The sequence below is a fragment of the Cydia amplana genome, chromosome 22 (assembly GCF_948474715.1).
Source record: "Cydia amplana chromosome 22, ilCydAmpl1.1, whole genome shotgun sequence".
NCBI classification, from domain to species: domain Eukaryota; kingdom Metazoa; phylum Arthropoda; class Insecta; order Lepidoptera; family Tortricidae; genus Cydia; species Cydia amplana.
In genome coordinates this window covers 176,772-195,287 of record NC_086090.1, presented here as the reverse complement: position 1 = coordinate 195,287, position 18,516 = coordinate 176,772, and the positions used below count along the sequence as shown (strand labels likewise).

Below are 18,516 nucleotides of genomic sequence, written 5' to 3'. Positions count from 1 at the left end.
CCTACCCGTCGCGCTCGCAGCGTTACTATTTAAATCTAGTTACAAGTTCTGAATGTATTTTGTTAATTACTCTTACTTGGGACATGAAATTTTCCAACACAGGTGCGCGGCGCCTTAATTTGATTCTTCAAGAATTATTGCGTATTTTGTGAATACTTGAGCGGAATTACTTACCTACTTCATTACATGCTCATTATTCTCGATTTATGGGTGCGAGCGAGACACTGGCTTGTATAAACGAAATGGTTGAATTATTCTGAAATTACTGAGAATGTTTATGAGGTTAGTTTATTTTTAATCAAAGACTAAAATGAGGATTTGATAGGTTATATTAAATATTAGTTAATATGTTGTAAGTACAGTAACCACTCGAGATTGTTACGTCATTTAGGGTCCTAGCCAAATTGGTTGTCCGTACTATTGCTATGGAACGTCCAATTTAGTTAGAGCCCTAAATGATGTAACAATAAAGGGTTGTGACTGTAAGTATCTAACTTGATCATAATTACACAATAAGATTAGCGTCCAAAAAACGTAAAAAGTATTGGCAGTAGGTACATCGTTAAAAGATATAGGTATATGTATAGAGTCCGTCTCTAACTAAGCTACCTTTGCACCAACTTGAATATAACAAAGTGAGGGAGTATCATTATCAAGACACTTTGTCATTGCAAATCACGATTCAAGTCTTAGCGCCTATTTAATCCTAAAAATTCTGCAAGCCTTAGAGCTTAAAGAACACTATCATATTCAAATCCAACGGTTTTTGCGTAATCTGGAACCGGCGCCATATTGTATTTAATTCGCTACTCGCTTAATTTTCAAATTTGGAAACTTAGAACGCGGCGCTGTTTAAATTCAAGTTTGGCGTAGGGATGGGAGATGCCGGGTAACTCGGGTAACTTTGGTGTACGAAAATATAGTTAGGAGACTGTAAGGAAATTCAAAGATGAGTGTGAAGTTGAGCTAATTTTATACATATTTTAATACTTATTTTTTATTATTACAGCTCAGTGGAAAATAGCAGTGCGAGGCAGGAAGTTATTTGTTTGCTATTTGAGACGAGAAATCCTTTAAGTAGAAATTATCCTATAAGGTAAACATGGTAATGCCCAATAGATGATACGATGCTGTCACCTCTATTGACAATGACTTATTGTTAGGTTTAAAGATAACATGTACTTACCTAGTTACCTAAGCCCGTACCATAAGTCACTGACAGTGTCAAAACTGGCATTTACGCTATCGAGAAAGTAATTTACTTTCTATACATCTCGTTTGCACTAATATGCGTGTACGAGCGAGATGTATAGAAAGTAAATTACGTTCTCGACGGCGTTTATGTCAGTGCCAAACTGATGGTAGCCGTCCTACTACTAACTGTGACAGTGACGAGTACAGTATCCAATATCGGACGAATATCAATACCGGTATTGAAATCCGATATTGGCCGACAAATACCGGAATGGGTAAAGTAGGATTTACGAGTATAAGGGCCCATCACTATACGATCTCGTCTGTATGCCTGGCACGAGTTTCCATATCGCGCTGTGATTGGTTGAGCCGGCGAGTTGCTTTTTATACAGGCAAATTGAAGTGGAGGTGTTTCGCAAGTATTTCGCAGGAAGGGGGTTAACTTTGGAACTACATTTTTGCACATTATTAAACTGTACACCGGTACTTAATCGCGTATCTAAGTTTTAAGAGTCCACAAAGACACCACGAAGAAGAGACCACGGGGACAACGCCGTCCTCGAAACGTCGGAGGTAAATCTTAAAACTTAGACACGCGATTAAGTCCCGGTGTACAATTTAATAATGTGTAAAAATCGTGAAAGATTAAATCAACATTTTTGCAATTGAAATTGGTGTAACGGATGTGGTTTTTCCGATTCCGCGTGCAACTTTACGTTATTTTAGATAACTCAAATTAATGAGTATTAGGTAGTAGGGCGTTCATAGAACTTGATTCCCACCAGCTTGTCTAGTTTTGAATTTTTCGTTACAAACAAGTGAATTATAATGATAATATTGCCATTAAATTAGAATTACACCTGCTACACATAATATTCAAATAAGAAACTAGGTACCTACGTGAGTGTTACATAAGTAGATTCATCGTAAAAAACAAAGTGTTAATTTTGTATCAAGCAGAAACGTTATGCGACCGATGCTATTAAGCTTAGGGCCACTTGCACCATACCACTAACCCGGGGTTAAGCGGTTAAAGCGTTAACCAAGTGTCAAATTGTACTGGTAACCATGGTAACTCTGGATTTAACCGAGTAACTCCGGGTTAGTAGAATGGTGCAAGTGGCGCTTAGAAACAAATTAAAAGTGGAAATATTCACTGTATTGGGTAAGGTCTTGGTAGCTCAGATGGAAGAGCACCGGGTTAGCGATCCGATGGTCGTGGATTCAAGTCCCACCCAAGACAGTAAATTTTTCCACTTTTAATTAATTTCTAAACAAAGTGTTAATGCAATAATTAAAGAGCTTGATTCCATAAGCATTCTCTAGCAGCTGTCATTCTGCAAGGGTGATCCGACGTCCGATATCGGATCGGACAGTGTGAAAACGCTCAAACAGTTTAATATCAATACGTAAACCATGCGTTGTTGTGCGTCACATCTCTCCACACTCTACTATACTCGAGATCCTAAAATCACAAACAAAACGCGCCGGCAAAATTCTAACTAGGAACATCTCCTTGCACGGAGGCGAACAAATTTTCTGCAAGGATGCGAGGGGGAGTTTTTTGTCTGTGTTAGTGGGTGGGGGGGGGGGGGGGGAATTTTATTCGTGTGCGTTAGTTGCCAGTTTTATTTGTAGTTGGCTTTTTATTTTAATGAGGTTCGAGTTTTTAGTACGGAATGTTTTAATGAGTTTTATTTAATTTTATTCTAAGCTGCAGTAGCAATGTAGGTAAGATAAACCATTTATAGTAGGTAAGTATCTATAATTTCAATTCATGTACCTAGATGGATACTTAATAAAAAACCGGCTAAGTGCGAGTCGGACTCGCGCATGGAGGGTTCCGCACCATCAACAAAAAATAGAGCAAAACAAGCAAAAACAAACAAGCAAAAAAACGGTCACCCATCCAAGTACTGACCCCGCCCGACGTTGCTTAACTTCGGTCAAAAACCACGTTTGTTGTATGGGTGCCCCACTTAAATCTTTATTTTATTCTGTTTTTAGTATTTGTTGTTATAGCGGCAACATAAATACATCATCTGTGAAAATTTCAACTGTCTAGCTATCACGGTTCGTGAGATACAGCCTGGTGACAGACGGACGGACGGACGGACGGACGGACGGACGGACGGACGGACGGACGGACGGACGGACGGACGGACGGTCGGACGGTCGGACGGACGGACAGCGGAGTCTTAGTAATAGGGTCCCGTTTTTACCCTTTGGGTACGGAACCATAAAAATGTAATTACCTAGACATTAAAGTTAGTGTTAGGTACCTACAAATTAAAGTTAATTTTGCAGAGATAAATTATTCATAATAAAACTAGCGACCCGCCCCGGCTTCGCACGGGTTAACAAATTATTCATAAACCTTCCTCTTGAATCACTCTATGTATTAAAAAAAACCGCATCAAAATCAGTTGCGTAGTTTTAAAGATCTAAGCATATATAGGGAGGGACAGACAGACAGCGGGAAGCAACTTTGGTTTTATACTATGTAGTGATAAAACATATAAGTTAATGTCACTTCACCTACGAAGCACAAAAAACTACAAATCACCTCTTCAATAGAAGTGTACAGTTGTGCAAATTAGTACAAAAAGACAAAAAGTCAAAACAAAAAAAGAAAAAAAAATTCAATACAAAGCGCCAAATTATCAGCAACGTTTAAAAACAACAAAAAGCGTTAACCGTCATTCGAAACGTTTACAATTTAAATTTGGAACGCCGAAGCAAGACGCTCCCCTCCCCTTCTTTCCGTTGCTAAGTAGATATCCACCCCTTTTTTACCGTAAGAATTACTTAAAGGCGGCCCCACCCCCGGGGTGGGTGGGGTTTTTTCACCCTTTGAAGAATTGCCTCGGGGGGTGGGGGGATATTAAATAGAAGGGTTTTTGCGAAGGTTTCCGGATCGATAGGGGTTAGTTTTTTGAGCGCGGTGAGCGGCGCAATAGTTTTCACGTTTTGTGGTTATTGTAGGTTTTATTTAGCTTTAGTTAAGATATAGTCGATGTTAGGGTATCTGATTGTTTAAACTAGATGTTTTGACGGCACGGATAAGTACTAGAGTCCGTCTATGATTAGTCTACACTGACTTGAATAATAGAACAAAGTGAAAAGGTGCGTCATATTTTCATACAAAAATGTCTGATAAAATTTATTAAAAATGGTGCAGAGTTAGTCTAGTCCGACTCTTATATCGGCGATCGAAATCAAAATCGGCGAAAAGAAGGGCTTATAAAGGTTTAAGAATATATTGGTAACTATCATCATATCATCAATCAGGCCTATTAGAGGCCTACCTATGTATTTTATTTAGTTAATTAAAAGTAAGGTTTACCTACGCATTAAATCAGTGCATGTGGCAGTCCAGGATTATATAATTATATACAAATAAAAAAAAGAATATTTTAGCATGAAATAATTGCATTTATATTTAATAATAAACATCAGCCTTAGTTTAAAAGATCACGGATAAGTAAATTAAGTAAACATACCAAATTAATTTCACACACGACTAGCATTTCTTTAATTAATAATCCGCACACACATTCACAGAAACTCTTCCTTCCCTAAACGCACACACACAGACACAGAATACATATACATATGTAAATAAAGCCTTTTTGTTGCCTACCATTGATTATCTATGAGTACTTGTGACACATATGTTGAGACATTAAATGTCATAGGCTTTATTCAATTAATAAATTATATTGAAAATAGATATTGATTAAAATACAAAGATATGGAATATTAGCTTTAAATGTTGTTTCTCTTTCAGGTAAGAGTTTTAGTTATTATTATTTCGGTCTGTATTATTATTTAAATATCATTGTTTGTAATAAAATTTCCTCTTTCAGAGCAACACAATTTAGTTTTTATTTCGTCGTGTCTCAACGGACACTATAACATATTATAAAACAACATTTCTACAGCTATTCTGAACCACCATGGAAAAACTTAAGTTTGAATTTGTTGTGAAAGCGGGCGAAGATCCGAAAACAAATGTATGCTGCATGACGTCGATTACAAATGCGGACAAGAATATTTTTTTGATTCCGGAAAAACTGCAACCAGTGAGACTGCACGAGACGATTATCAAAACCCCAGCATACGAAAAAGTCAAACTTACGTTACAAAAAAGACATGATAAGAGACAAGTATGGATATCAATGACACCAGAACAGATAAGTATTTATATGGATGAAGATGGAAATATGCAATTTAAAGGATATTTGTTAGAAGAAATTACACTTGAACCTCAACTACAGGCGCCAGCTGCGGGTATTTCAGAAGAGGCATTGGCAAAGATCTTGGAGAATTTTGTTGATAAAAAGAGAGATATATCCAAGAATCAGAACATAAAGAAACTGACCGAGAAAATGGTTTTAGAAAAATTTACGAACAAAACGACAAATGCAAGTCAATGGCTGACTACTTTTGAGACCGAGTGCCGTCGTGTAGGAATAGAAGAGGATACACAGAAGATCGAGACGCTTAGGTTGTTTTTGGAAGATTCCTGTTTGGACTGGTACAGGTCAATGATAATTAAATTTACAGTGGACTCGGACTGGTCGCAATGGAGCAAAATGTTTTGTGAAACTTATGCCGACAAAGGTTGGTCGCCGGTCAGGTATGCAATGTTTTTTAAATATAGACAGGGATCTCTACTCGAATATGCTATAAAAAAAGAAAGGCTTCTGCTAGAGATAAATAAAAAGATGGATAAATCTACGTTGATAGACCTTATTGCTATAGGGTTGCCAATATTTGTAGCTGATAGGATAGACAGAGAAGATCTAAAAGAAACTGAGGATTTATTTAACAATCTTAGAGGTTTAGAACACTTGGTGAGCAAGAAGATTTGGGAAAAAAAATCGGTGAGTCTAGAAAATAAGAATAAGGAGAAGAATGGAAAAGATTATCATCCATGTAGAATTTGTGAAAAAGAAAATAAGGGAAACCGGTACCATCCTGAGTCGTTGTGTTGGTTTAAAAATAAAAATACTGATGGGCCAAAACGGGAGCAAATAAGAAGCGTTAATCATTCCGAGTTAGAGGTAGAATTAAGTGAAATAGATCCAAAAAACTTGTGATTCCGCCATTAATTAAAACTAAGCTATTGTTAAATAATACTTTACAACTTCTAGGAGTTTATGATTCAGGGTCTAATGTATCTTTAATAAGTTCGAAGTTGTTGCGTATTAAAAATAATACAATTAGCAAAAAAGGTGTAACTGCTTACTTGAGAACAATTGATGGCGTTAAAAAACCTATAGGAATGGTAACTTTAAAGATAAAGATTTTTGATATGGAACATGACGTTAATGTGTTCGTTGTAGATGAGAAGAATTTTAACTATGATTTCTTGATTGGGTTAGATTGCATAGGGAAATTCCGCCTCACCCAACATGACACTTTAGAGATTACACAAAATACACAGATGATAGAAAATGATAAAAATGTCGATACCGGAAATGCTATAATGTATCCCGGTGTATCAGATTCCGAAACAGAAGAAAAACAAAATATAAGCTTAAAACATAATGATTTGTGTATAGAAGAAGAAACTCGAAATGAAACAAATAACATAATATATGAAATAAACTTTAATGAGCACATAGAGGTTAAAAATTTTGATGTTGCAGTGAGTCATTTGACTTCGCAGCAGCAATCTGAAATAGACGAACTGATTAGTAGATATAAAACACTTTTTGCAAAAGATAAGTTTGATATAGGTACAGTGAAAGATTATGAGGCACACATTGACCTACAAATAGAGAAATATTGTAGTAAAAGACCTTATAGGTGCACATTTGAAGATAGGAAAGAAATAGAACAACAGGTATCACAGCTATTACAAAAAAAGTTGATTGAGGAGTCGTATAGTCCTTTTGCCGCGCCAGTAACATTAGCTTACAAAAAAGAAGACGGAAGAAAAACAAGGTTGTGTATAGATTTTCGAGACTTAAATAAAATTGTAGTTCCTGAATCACAACCGTTTCCATTAATTGAAGACTTAATGGTTAAAACAAGAAAGTGTAAATTTTTCTCGGCATTAGACATAAACTCAGCTTTCTGGTCAATTCCTATGAAGGTTGAAGATAGGAAAAAAACTGCTTTTGTCACTCAAGAAGGGCATTATCAATGGACCTGTCTCCCTTTTGGTTTGAAAACCTCACCTGCCATTTTCCAGCGAATACTGAGTAGTATTATAAGAAAACATGGATTATCAGATTTCACGGTAAATTATATTGACGATATTTTAATATTTTCGGAAACATTTACAGACCACATAAAACACTTGTCTTTACTGTTGGAGGCAATATCAAATGAAGGGTTTAGATTGAAATTCTCAAAATGTAACTTCGCACAAGATTCAGTTAAGTATTTAGGTCATGTCATACAAAATAATACAATATCTCCGCTAAAAGATAATTTGATTGCCATTAAAGATTTCCCTATACCAAAAACACAAAAAAATGTTCGCCAATTTTTGGGTAAAATAAACTTTTACGGAAAATATGTTCCAAATATATCACTAATATTAGACCCATTACATAATTTGTTAAGAAAAGGACAACTATTCGTGTGGTCAGAAAGATGCCAAGAATCATTTGAGACTATAAAAAAACTATTGTGTTCACAACCAATTTTAGCAATCTTTGACCCAGATCTGCCCATACACATTTACACGGATGCATCAATCCAAGGCATAGGCGCGATTTTGAAGCAACCTCAGAATAATGCAGAGGAGAAACCTTGCGCATATTTTTCAAGAAAATTAAATGATACTCAGAAAAAGAAGAAAGCTATATACTTAGAATGTTTAGCGATCAAAGAAGCAGTAAAATACTGGCAATATTGGCTCATAGGGAAGAAGTTTACAGTTTTCTCAGACCATAAACCTCTTGAAAAGATGAATATTAAGGCTAGGACGGATGAAGAATTAGGAGACCTAACATATTACTTATCACAATTTAATTTTGAAGTAGTTTACTCTCCAGGGAAATACAACATAGAAGCAGATTGTTTAAGCCGGAATCCGGTATTAGAACCAAATGAGAATCAAGATGAAACATTAAAAATCGTAAACTTTATCAAATTAGAAGACATAATAGATGATCAAGATAATAATGAAGATATAATACAAAATAGAAACAAACTGAAGTTAAAAGATAATGTATACTATAAGAATATTCGAAAAAAAGATAAAATTATTCTAACAGAGGATTTTTGTAAAAAGATTATTGAAAATACACATAATTATTACTGTCACATAGGCATAAAACAAATGGAAAAGAAAATAAAACCTTTCTATGTAGCGAAAAAATTATCAAAACATATCAGGGAATTTTGTGATAACTGTGAAATTTGTATAAAAAATAAATCCAGAGGAAAATTTAAATTTGGATTAATGTCACACTTAGGTCCTGCTACATTCCCGTTTGAAATAGTGTCTATTGACACTATTGGTGGATTTGGAGGCTCACGCTCCACAAAAACATATTTGCATTTACTTGTAGATCACTTTACAAGACATGCCTTTATTTTGACATCTAAAACACAGAATGCTAGTGATTTTATAAAGCTTGTTCAAAAAGTTCCTCAGGGTAATAAAATTGGCACGATTCTGTCTGATCAGTACCCAGGTATAAATTCAAGAGAATTCAAGCTCTATTTAGAAAATGAAAATATTCCCATTATATTTACTGCAGTAAATGCCCCATTTTCTAATGGATTAAATGAGAGACTAAACCAAACTCTGGTCAATAAAATCCGATGTAAGATTAATGAAAGAAAGGATAAGTTAGCATGGACAACTATTGCTCACGAATGTACTCAAAGGTATAATGAAACGGAACATACAGTGACAGGGTTTTCTCCAAAATATTTGTTGGAAGGACAAAGTGTAGATATTTTACCGATAGAATTAAAGCAAGGAGGAACGAGGAAGAACTTGTTAGAAGATAGAAAAATTGCGTTAGAAAATACTATAAAGTCGCATAATTATAATAAAAAACAATATGATAAGAATAGAAAAATGTGTGATCTCAAAGTAGGAGACTTAGTATTTGTGGAAAACGGAAATCGCTTAAATAGAAAGAAACTTGATGAAATAAAAGTTGGTCTATATAAAATCTTAGAAAAAATATCAGACTCAATTTATAAGATAAACACGGGACACAGGAAATTAGAGTCAAATTTTTTTCACATAACGAAACTTGTTCCAATATCAAAAGAATCTTAAGTGTGCTATAATATAGTAGGTATATTTTCTCATAAATATCATAATCATAATATGATATTTATGAGTGGGGGGGGGGGAGATGTAAATAAAGCCTTTTTGTTGCCTACCATTGATTATCTATGAGTACTTGTGACACATATGTTGAGACATTAAATGTCATAGGCTTTATTCAATTAATAAATTATATTGAAAATAGATATTGATTAAAATACAAAGATATGGAATATTAGCTTTAAATGTTGTTTCTCTTTCAGGTAAGAGTTTTAGTTATTGTTATTTCGGTCTGTATTATTATTTAAATATCATTGTTTGTAATAAAATTTCCTCTTTCAGAGCAACACAATTTAGTTTTTATTTCGTCGTGTCTCAACGGACACTATAACATATTATACATATAAGTAAACTTAAAAACGCACACTCTTGCATCTCCTCCATGCATTATAAAAGTAGAGGGCAAAGATAAGAGAGCACAGACTGCTGGCTTGTAAGATACAGGCTGTTCAAAAAAAAATTATTTTCTTAAATAGGTATCAAAAAAAAAGTTAATCGTTACAAAACTAATATTTACTACTGCACGGCATAGACAGATCTATAGATATATTTTTATGTCCGTAAATAATTTGTGCAAAAAAATGCTGAATTAAGGTCCTCACGCTAGAACGATCCGGGTTCGGGCCGTTACCGACTTGCCGTGTAATTACCACTTTTAATTTCACGTATAAAATGTTTTTACTTACAAAAACACGCCTTCAATGCGTCTTGGTTAGCCTTGTATATTTAACTAAAGTCTATTTTTTTATTCGGTAGACTGAAATGACAGTTAATAGTATGAAATGACATTTCATGTTCATACTATTAACTGTCATTTCAGTCTACGGAATAAAAAAATAGACTTTAGCGTAAATCGTTTTCCACATACCTACTTAGCGATTTGACAGACAGACGGATGGACAGAATCGCACCATAAGGGTAGCATATAATATTTAAAACTTTCGCGTTTTGAACACATATTAACATTAACTCACATTATTTTATAGATGGGTCTATCGCGAAATTTACATACATAATGTATTAGGGTACATAAGGTTACCATTTAACCATTTTAATTAGCTTTAATCCCATATAGAAATATTTCTGGAATAATTTAATTTCATTAATTCATTCATTTGGTACGGAATTCTAAAAACATTCAATATTTAGTCCCAATTTTATAAATTTACAACAAATAACCTCGTTACACTCCAACACCTTCTAAAAACTCCCAAACAATTAGGGCCCATAAATTGTCACCCTGTATAAACATTTGCGCCCTCGCGAAATCTTCGCGAGTCATTACGTGGGGGGGTAAGGGTGGGAGGTTCAAATCTGTGACGTTTTATCTAAACGGGCTGCGGAATGGGCCCCCTAATGGCCTAAGACGTGGAGATTGCTAAGACGAATGATTTTTCTTGGCGGTGGGGAACTTTTTAGGTATTTGAGATTAATTTGGTAGCTGTGTAAAGAATATTCAATTTAAATGTTTATTCTATTTTTATTTAGGTTGATATTGATATAATTAAGGAAAATTAGAAGGGGAAAAAAATACAGCGCACCGCGCCAATCTTACAAAGAAAATTTGTCTGTCGCGCGGGTGTTTCTCTGTTTACCTTTTATCTCAATTATTTACTATGAAAATATACTTCTGTTTATAATTTTGAGTTTCAGATCCCTCGGCTATGTCACTTAGTTATATTGTACTAAAATTATACTGCTACGAGAATCAGGATCGTTTCCCTAAATCTCAAAATCATATAAAACATAAAAATCACAAAAAAATCAGCCGTAATAACGATATCACTGAAAATAAATTAACATTAGACATATTTTCGTCCTTTTTTTACGTTACTCCCCTCTTAAATACCAATGATTGATTTAAGTAATTACACCTAATTGACCATCATCTAGCTGTAATAACTACGTACCTACATATTTCCATTTTTCAGCACATTTCAGTGGTTTAGCGTCATTTAGGTCCTGAATTAGGACTCCTAACGTCTAACATCCTATGCCTTCGTTATTCCAGTGTTAGTATATAATAACGTCTGTATAAATAAACAATACCTCCAGGTCGGACCGTAAATCTCCGGGGGCCAAACGCGGTAATGAAACGACCTGCATTTTCTCAGACATCAGTCAGGGCGAGAAGGAAAACGCCGCTGCTGATAAGAGTGAACAATAAGATAATCATTCATTCGTTCACTGTATAAAAGGATAACAAACCACGAAGACGCGCCCTGTCTTTTCCGTTATAAAACAATTGAAATAAGGCGCGTTCCGAATCCCTATTAAAATTATAAATGCGAAAGTAGCTCTGTCTGTCTGTTACCTGAATGACGTTGTTTTTATCTGTGAGATATGACTAATCAATTCATTTTTTTACAGTAGGAGCATCAACTACATTCGTGAAGATTTGAATAAAAAAAGGTTCTGAGGAGTTTTTCACCTCATACAAAATAATTTGTGGAATAAACACTCGTTCCAACTACTTTTATATTTTTATCTCGACACTTTGTACCTAAGCTATCCTCTTCAACATTCACTCGCGTATTAAATATACCTACTTAAAACGGGCCACTCACGTATTTTAAAGTCGAAGATTGCTCGACATATTTCGCTTCATAACGAAGAACTTCTTCAAAGGGACACGTTGAGCAATCTTAGACTTAATCTTAGAAATAGATGAGTGACCTGTTATAATGTATTTAATATATCTGTGTCTCACAGAAGTTTCATTCACTCACGTCAGAAATTTTCCAATCACTCATCGCAGGAGCAACCTTCTCCGCCGGGGCCGGCACAAGCCCGAGAAAACAAATTGCAAATCATCTGCCTTCGCCAAGACGCGAACTAAATGACTCAGTCGGGACAGAGACCAGCTAATGGGTAATGAAGACTGTCAATATCTATAAATTGTTCTTATTAACGTTCTACAAATCATCTGCCTTTCCAAAGACGCGAACTAAATGACTCAGACGGGACAGAGATCAGCAAATGGCCAATGAAGACTGTTAATGTCTATAAATTGTCCTTATCAAAGTTCTAAAAACCATCTGCCTTTCCAAAGACGCGAACTTAATGACTCAGACGGGACAGAGACCAGCAAATGGCCAATGAAGACTGTTAATGTCTATAAATTGTTCTTACCAACGTTCTAAAAATCATTATTAAATTGTACAACGGGATTTAATCGCGTATCTAAGTTTTAAGATTTCTTCTTCAAGATTTCAGTCTTCTCCGAGACCACGGGGACAACGCCGTCCTCGAAACGTCGGAGGTAAATCTTAAAACTTAGATACGCGATTAAGTCCCGTTGTACAATTTAATAATGTGTAAAAATCGTGAAAGTTTAAATCAGTGTTCTAAAAATCATCTGCCTCTCCAAAGACGCGAACTAAATGACTCAGTCGGGACAGAGACCAGCAAATGGGCAATGAAGACTGTTAATGTCTATAAATTGTTCTTATCTTCTGTAATAGATGTCACCAACAGTAATCCAACATAACCCTTCAAGTGGCAGAGAACCGGCTCCCGGACAATTAGGTACAATCCAGATTCCAACAACTCGAAAATGACGTTACGTATGCCACTTGAAATGTAGATATTGTCTGATCCTAGCGCTGCTCACGAAATAATGATTAACCGTGGTCATCGGGCCAACGTATCGTGGTCAACGTATCGACGTTATCGAACGTGAACTCTTAATTTCTTGTATAGCGATGAGTATGCAGATTGCCGGTTTGTATTAGTAACTACTCTCTGTCGGGACTAAATTGCTCCTCTGAACGGATTGCTGCAAAATTTCCGTTAGTTTGAAATTTTCGCAGGAATGTTGCGGCGACGCTGGAATTGTATCGATTACGCTTGATTGTTCGGTGTCTTGGCCAAATGGCAGTCCTTATTCGTGGTCGGATTATTTATCTCTTATTTAAGAAGTGTCTCTTACTGGCGATGATTAAAATAAAGGTTCAAAACGAAAGAGGAGGACCCGCGCGATATTAACATTATTGAAAATATTTTGACACAATTGTAGTAAGATCAACAGTTAACCCACGTTTAATTTTTCGAATTTTTGATTAGGTATTAAGTTAGGAGCATTAAAAAATTGTACCTAACTAAAAATACCTACATCAAATAATGTAAAAATCCAGGGGGAAAAATGGGGACTACGTACTATGGAGAAGCGGTTATCCCCTTTCCTCTTAGGAGCGACTACACTTTAACTGAACGCAGATTATTTACACGCAATAACGTTTAGGTACAGTCGCCATCAGATATATTGGAGCGGCCAAGGTGTTCACAATATCTGAACACGCGCACTCTAACGCCCTGACAATAGAGGCGTGTTCAGATATTTGTGAGCGCCTTAGACGTTCCGTTATATTTGATGGCGACTGTACCTTATCGTTTACCTCTCGCGTCGAATGATCTCTATGTCCGTCCATTCAAGTCCCTTTTGGTTGGGTTTATTAATTGAAAAAATATGTTTTATCGTATATTTATTTATAATACAAGTAGGAAAAGAATACATTGTTACTCACCGTGTGATTTCTTAGTTGTGAATCCATCTTGAAGAATCTGAAGTGAACTGACAATAAACCCCTTATATGATAAGGTTTCTGACCGAATGTTTAGTCACCTTTTTGCTGCTGCTCTATACGGCACAGCCGAGGTTTGAATATAGTGGGTATTGACCACCACACACATTAAAGTTAAAAACCTTTATTCACAAACACCACCAATGGATAAGGTTGAATTCCTGATTGGTTGAGTTTAAACATTCATAGCACTGTTGCTGTTTTTTCACATACAGCTCTCGTAATAAACTCAGCATCGTGTAATTCAAAAAACACATGTATATAAACAGTCTCACTAAATGCGGCTCCCGGAAAATAAAATTGTTCAAAATTATACAATTCATTTTTAGGGTTCCGTACCCAAAGGGTATAAACGGGACCCAATTACTAAGACTCCGCTGTCTATCTGTCTGTCACCAGGCTGTATCTAATGAACTGTAATAGACAGACTAGACAGTTGAAATTTTCACAGATGATGTCGTATTTCTGTTGCCGCTATAATAAGAAATACTAAAAAGTACGGAACCCTCGGTGGGCGAGGTTTTTAGATTATTGGTAATATCACTTTAACCTGTTAAGCGCTATGTCCGGTCGAGTTTCTTGCGCCGATATCTTCGCGGATCTGTAGTGTAGGGTTAAACCCGGTGGTAGTTTCTGACATTCATATGCTTGAAGAATTAAGACTTTCACTTTCACTTTGAATGGTAAGTACAAAGTATCCGTAAATTTTGAGTTATTTTTTTGTTATTATTATCGCTTAATATGACGCACTTGTCCCAAGTAAAGTATTCACTTGTATGCACACGTTGACGTTTCATATTTGAAATTTGAAAAGTGTATAAACATCATGTCTTATCTATATCTATAAACAAAACCTTAGAGGTCCACTTCTTCTGTCACTCCTTTCTTAAGTCCCTCATTCCTGAGGATCATGACCACTGGGCTTTACACCTGTGTTGTCTTTTCTTCGGCCCATAGCACTCGCCTCTTAAGAAATTAGTTTTTAAGGTTTTTTTATGTTTGATCCGACCATTTAGGTATATACCTAATTGTTTTTTAGCGATATGTTAACTGCAATTTTTTTCATGTGCGCAGTAATAATTATATTTATCCGTCTATCTTTTTAGTATTTCTCGCCACTTTTCCAACCAAGATTAATTTATCTAAGCTACATTTTTGAATTTGGAACGCACGTCAACCCGTCCACCGCGCAACTGGTCACTTTGTCCCCGCGCACGTCGCCGGTGGGAAAAGGAACAGGTTTCCAAGACGCATCGTTGTCTTTGTGACGACACTGGAGTGGACGTCGGGCGGCGGGCAGCGGTCAGCGTGGGAAACGTAAGGGTTAAAACCGGTTTTATAAGAAATTTTAAAGTTGAATATGTTTAATTTGTAAACTTATCTCAAGGAATTTTAGTATTGTATTACCAAAAAAATTACCATTTTTTAACCTGTAAAAAAACAAGGGATTAGTATGATGTTTATCTACAATCATCATCGTCTTCTATAATGCCCCGTGTGTTATTTTGGCTACGGCTTACTTGGGGAGCCTGGGGTTCGCTTGGAAATCTATTCTCGAGAATTGGCACAGGCACTAGTTACCTGTTACAAAAGCGACTGTCATTCTATTGATTCTGCGATCTTCCTTCCCAGATCATTAACTAGGCCTTCTAGAATCATAAAATGTGATATACAGTTCGGGTTTACCATATCTCCATCAATGTTTTTCTTTTTATACCTTCATGCAGCATGCAACAGCAGTCGTTTTCATTTTTGTAAAAAAAATGTTTTTGTACTTATTATCAAATTACTAAAGGATCAATCCAGACATTGTAAGAATAAAATATTTATCATCACAATAGGGGACGAGACCGGACAGTGGCTAGCGTGGGAAATAAAGGGTTACCGGTAAAACCGGTTTTCTAAGAAAGAGTTACAAGATTATTGATCGAACTATTGTCAAGAAATGTATTATTGTAAGATTAAAATAAAAATCGTTGAGTTTTTGTGCTGTTTTGAGAAACTATAAAGAAACATAAAAATCAATTAATACCTAACCTTAAGTGTAGGTAATATCCAACCGAAATAAAATATGTACATTATTTTCAACCAAAAAGGGGAAGTGCGAGTAAATGATATACCTTTATATTGGGAATAACTATGATCTTCATGAGTACCTACTATTATAAAAAAACTTTAGATAAGATTAATATTGTTTTTAGTAACAATTCTATAAATAAGATAATTCAAAACTCTAATGTAGGTATACTTTAATTCCTTATTCAAACAGAATAAGAATTTTTAATATTTTAACGATTTAAAAATAGTTATTTTCGATACAAGTGCGAAAAAGAGGAAATTCGAAACGAGTGGCGATAAATTAAAACACGACCGAAGGGAGTGTTTTAAATCGACACGAGTTGCGAATTACCTATTCGCACGTGTATCGAACAACGTTTTACAGTACATATGGCACTTTAAAGTTTCGACATACGCACGAAAAGTGCTATTTTACGCACTAGTGCGGAAAAGTAGCCCCATATGTACTGTAAAATATATTTCAGCAAATGTACCACACGTAATAAGTACAGCATAATATTAATTATTACAAGGTCCAAAAGCGGTGTAAGTAATCTCCTTCGCACATGTTCTAAACAGTAATTATTATTGTCGTAGGACAGGGATGTTACGGTCAATTTGGGGACAATGGCTGACGGACCGCGGTCATCGCGGCAGAAACAGGGTTAAATCAAAGGCCGCATACTGTACTAAATCAATAATCAATATAACCATCGATATTTGTTGTGTGATGTTAACTATGGAATGGACTTTCGCCCGCGATATTTGCGGACCGTTAAACCTTCAAGGAAATAGGATACCTACCTAACCTAATACTCCCATCTTAAAGGCCGCACTTGCAACCACTCTGGTGGTCTCCATGGGTGACGGCTTACCGGTTTTTCATCTGCTCTTTTAGATGATTTCAAACACCTAGGTAGGTACAATCGTGCCATCAGATATATCAGAGCTGCCAAGGTGCTCAGCAATTTCTGAGCACGCACTTGAGCGCCTGACAATAGAGGCGTGTTCAGATATTTAAGAGCACCTTAGCAGGTACGATATATCTGATGGCGACTGTACCTACTTACGTCTCAAGAAAGGTAAACCCGATAATCACAAGAACTGTCTTTGTAGAACAGTATAGGTACCTACCTATTGAACAAATCTAGGTAGGTACTTATTCAAGTTTGTTTTTTAATGTTTCAGTAAATAGAATAACAGTGAATAGAATAGTCCGGGTTAGCACTGATTGACTAGCACGTTATCTTTTCGCGGATTAGCAAAGTAATATTTTAATTTTAATTAAATAGAATATTGTTAGGCCGATTCTCGTCCATTATTTATTGAACTGTTGACTAGCTTTTGAAATCGAATCATTATTAATTCATAAATTCGACAATACAATTATTGTTTAAGAAACCCCTCAATAAGTTTGATGATATCTTATTCTCTTAAGTATTAAAGTCCTTATTCCAATTTAGTCCTACTGGGCCAGAATGTAAATCGGATTAAAGTTATTATTATGTTGTCATTGAACTGTACCTTAATTATGACTCCTCCACGGCCGATTCGGCCACGGCGACTACTTCAACTCCGTTGCTGTCTCTGGTGTTACCTAATTAGATGAGAACTATCGGAGAACATAAAAAATATAGGTAATAATGACCATCAAAATGTAATAAAACACAAAAACATAAATGTCAACAGATCAGCTAAAGTACATTACAACTTATAAGAACATGTATTCTTATAGAAAAGCAGTAAGCTCACAGTGCTTAAATAATCTTATAAGAATAACAAAATACTGAAAGGCTGCCATCTATGAGCGAGTAGGCAAGGCACATTTGGAGTCGCCCATTCGGAGGCGTTTAGTTTAGCGCCATCTGCCGATGAATAGAACAACAATGGGTATTAGCGGGTTTTATTATATAAATAATTTGAATATGAATTACATGTATTATTTCATAAATCGGTTGTATGGGTTCTTCTTATTGTTAATATAAGTAATTAAATTGATCAGATGAATACCTAGGTATTACTTAACTAATTTGCTATTTATTTTGTTGAGTATTCGTTGTGGTATTCATCAAAATCAATTTATCTCATAAGTTTTATGTAATCTACCTAATTGAGAAATAAACGCATTACTGAATAAAAATACCTCCCATAAATTATGCATATTTGTAGGAAAATAATAAAAATATTTAAGCTAATAAATACGTAAGTTATGAATTCACTAGGCCTACTCAATTCCCATTGCAGAAATTCCAACTAGCGATAAACTAATGAGAGGGTTCGCTCCTCCATCTAGTGGCGAGTAGTGAAAATAGTTGTGTTTGATTGTTTTCTTAGACGTTTTTCAGTTTATTTTAAACAAAGTGAACCAAT

At 35.5% G+C, this 18,516-nt stretch overlaps 1 non-coding gene across 1 annotated transcript; it reads left to right on the top strand.

Moving 5' to 3' along the window:
• The first annotated feature begins 2,364 nt into the window (after positions 1 to 2,364).
• Trnaa-agc (transfer RNA alanine (anticodon AGC)) lies at positions 2,365 to 2,437 on the top strand. Its single transcript has one exon. It is a non-coding gene; the product is annotated as a tRNA-Ala (tRNA).
• The last annotated feature ends 16,079 nt before the right edge of the window (positions 2,438 to 18,516 follow it).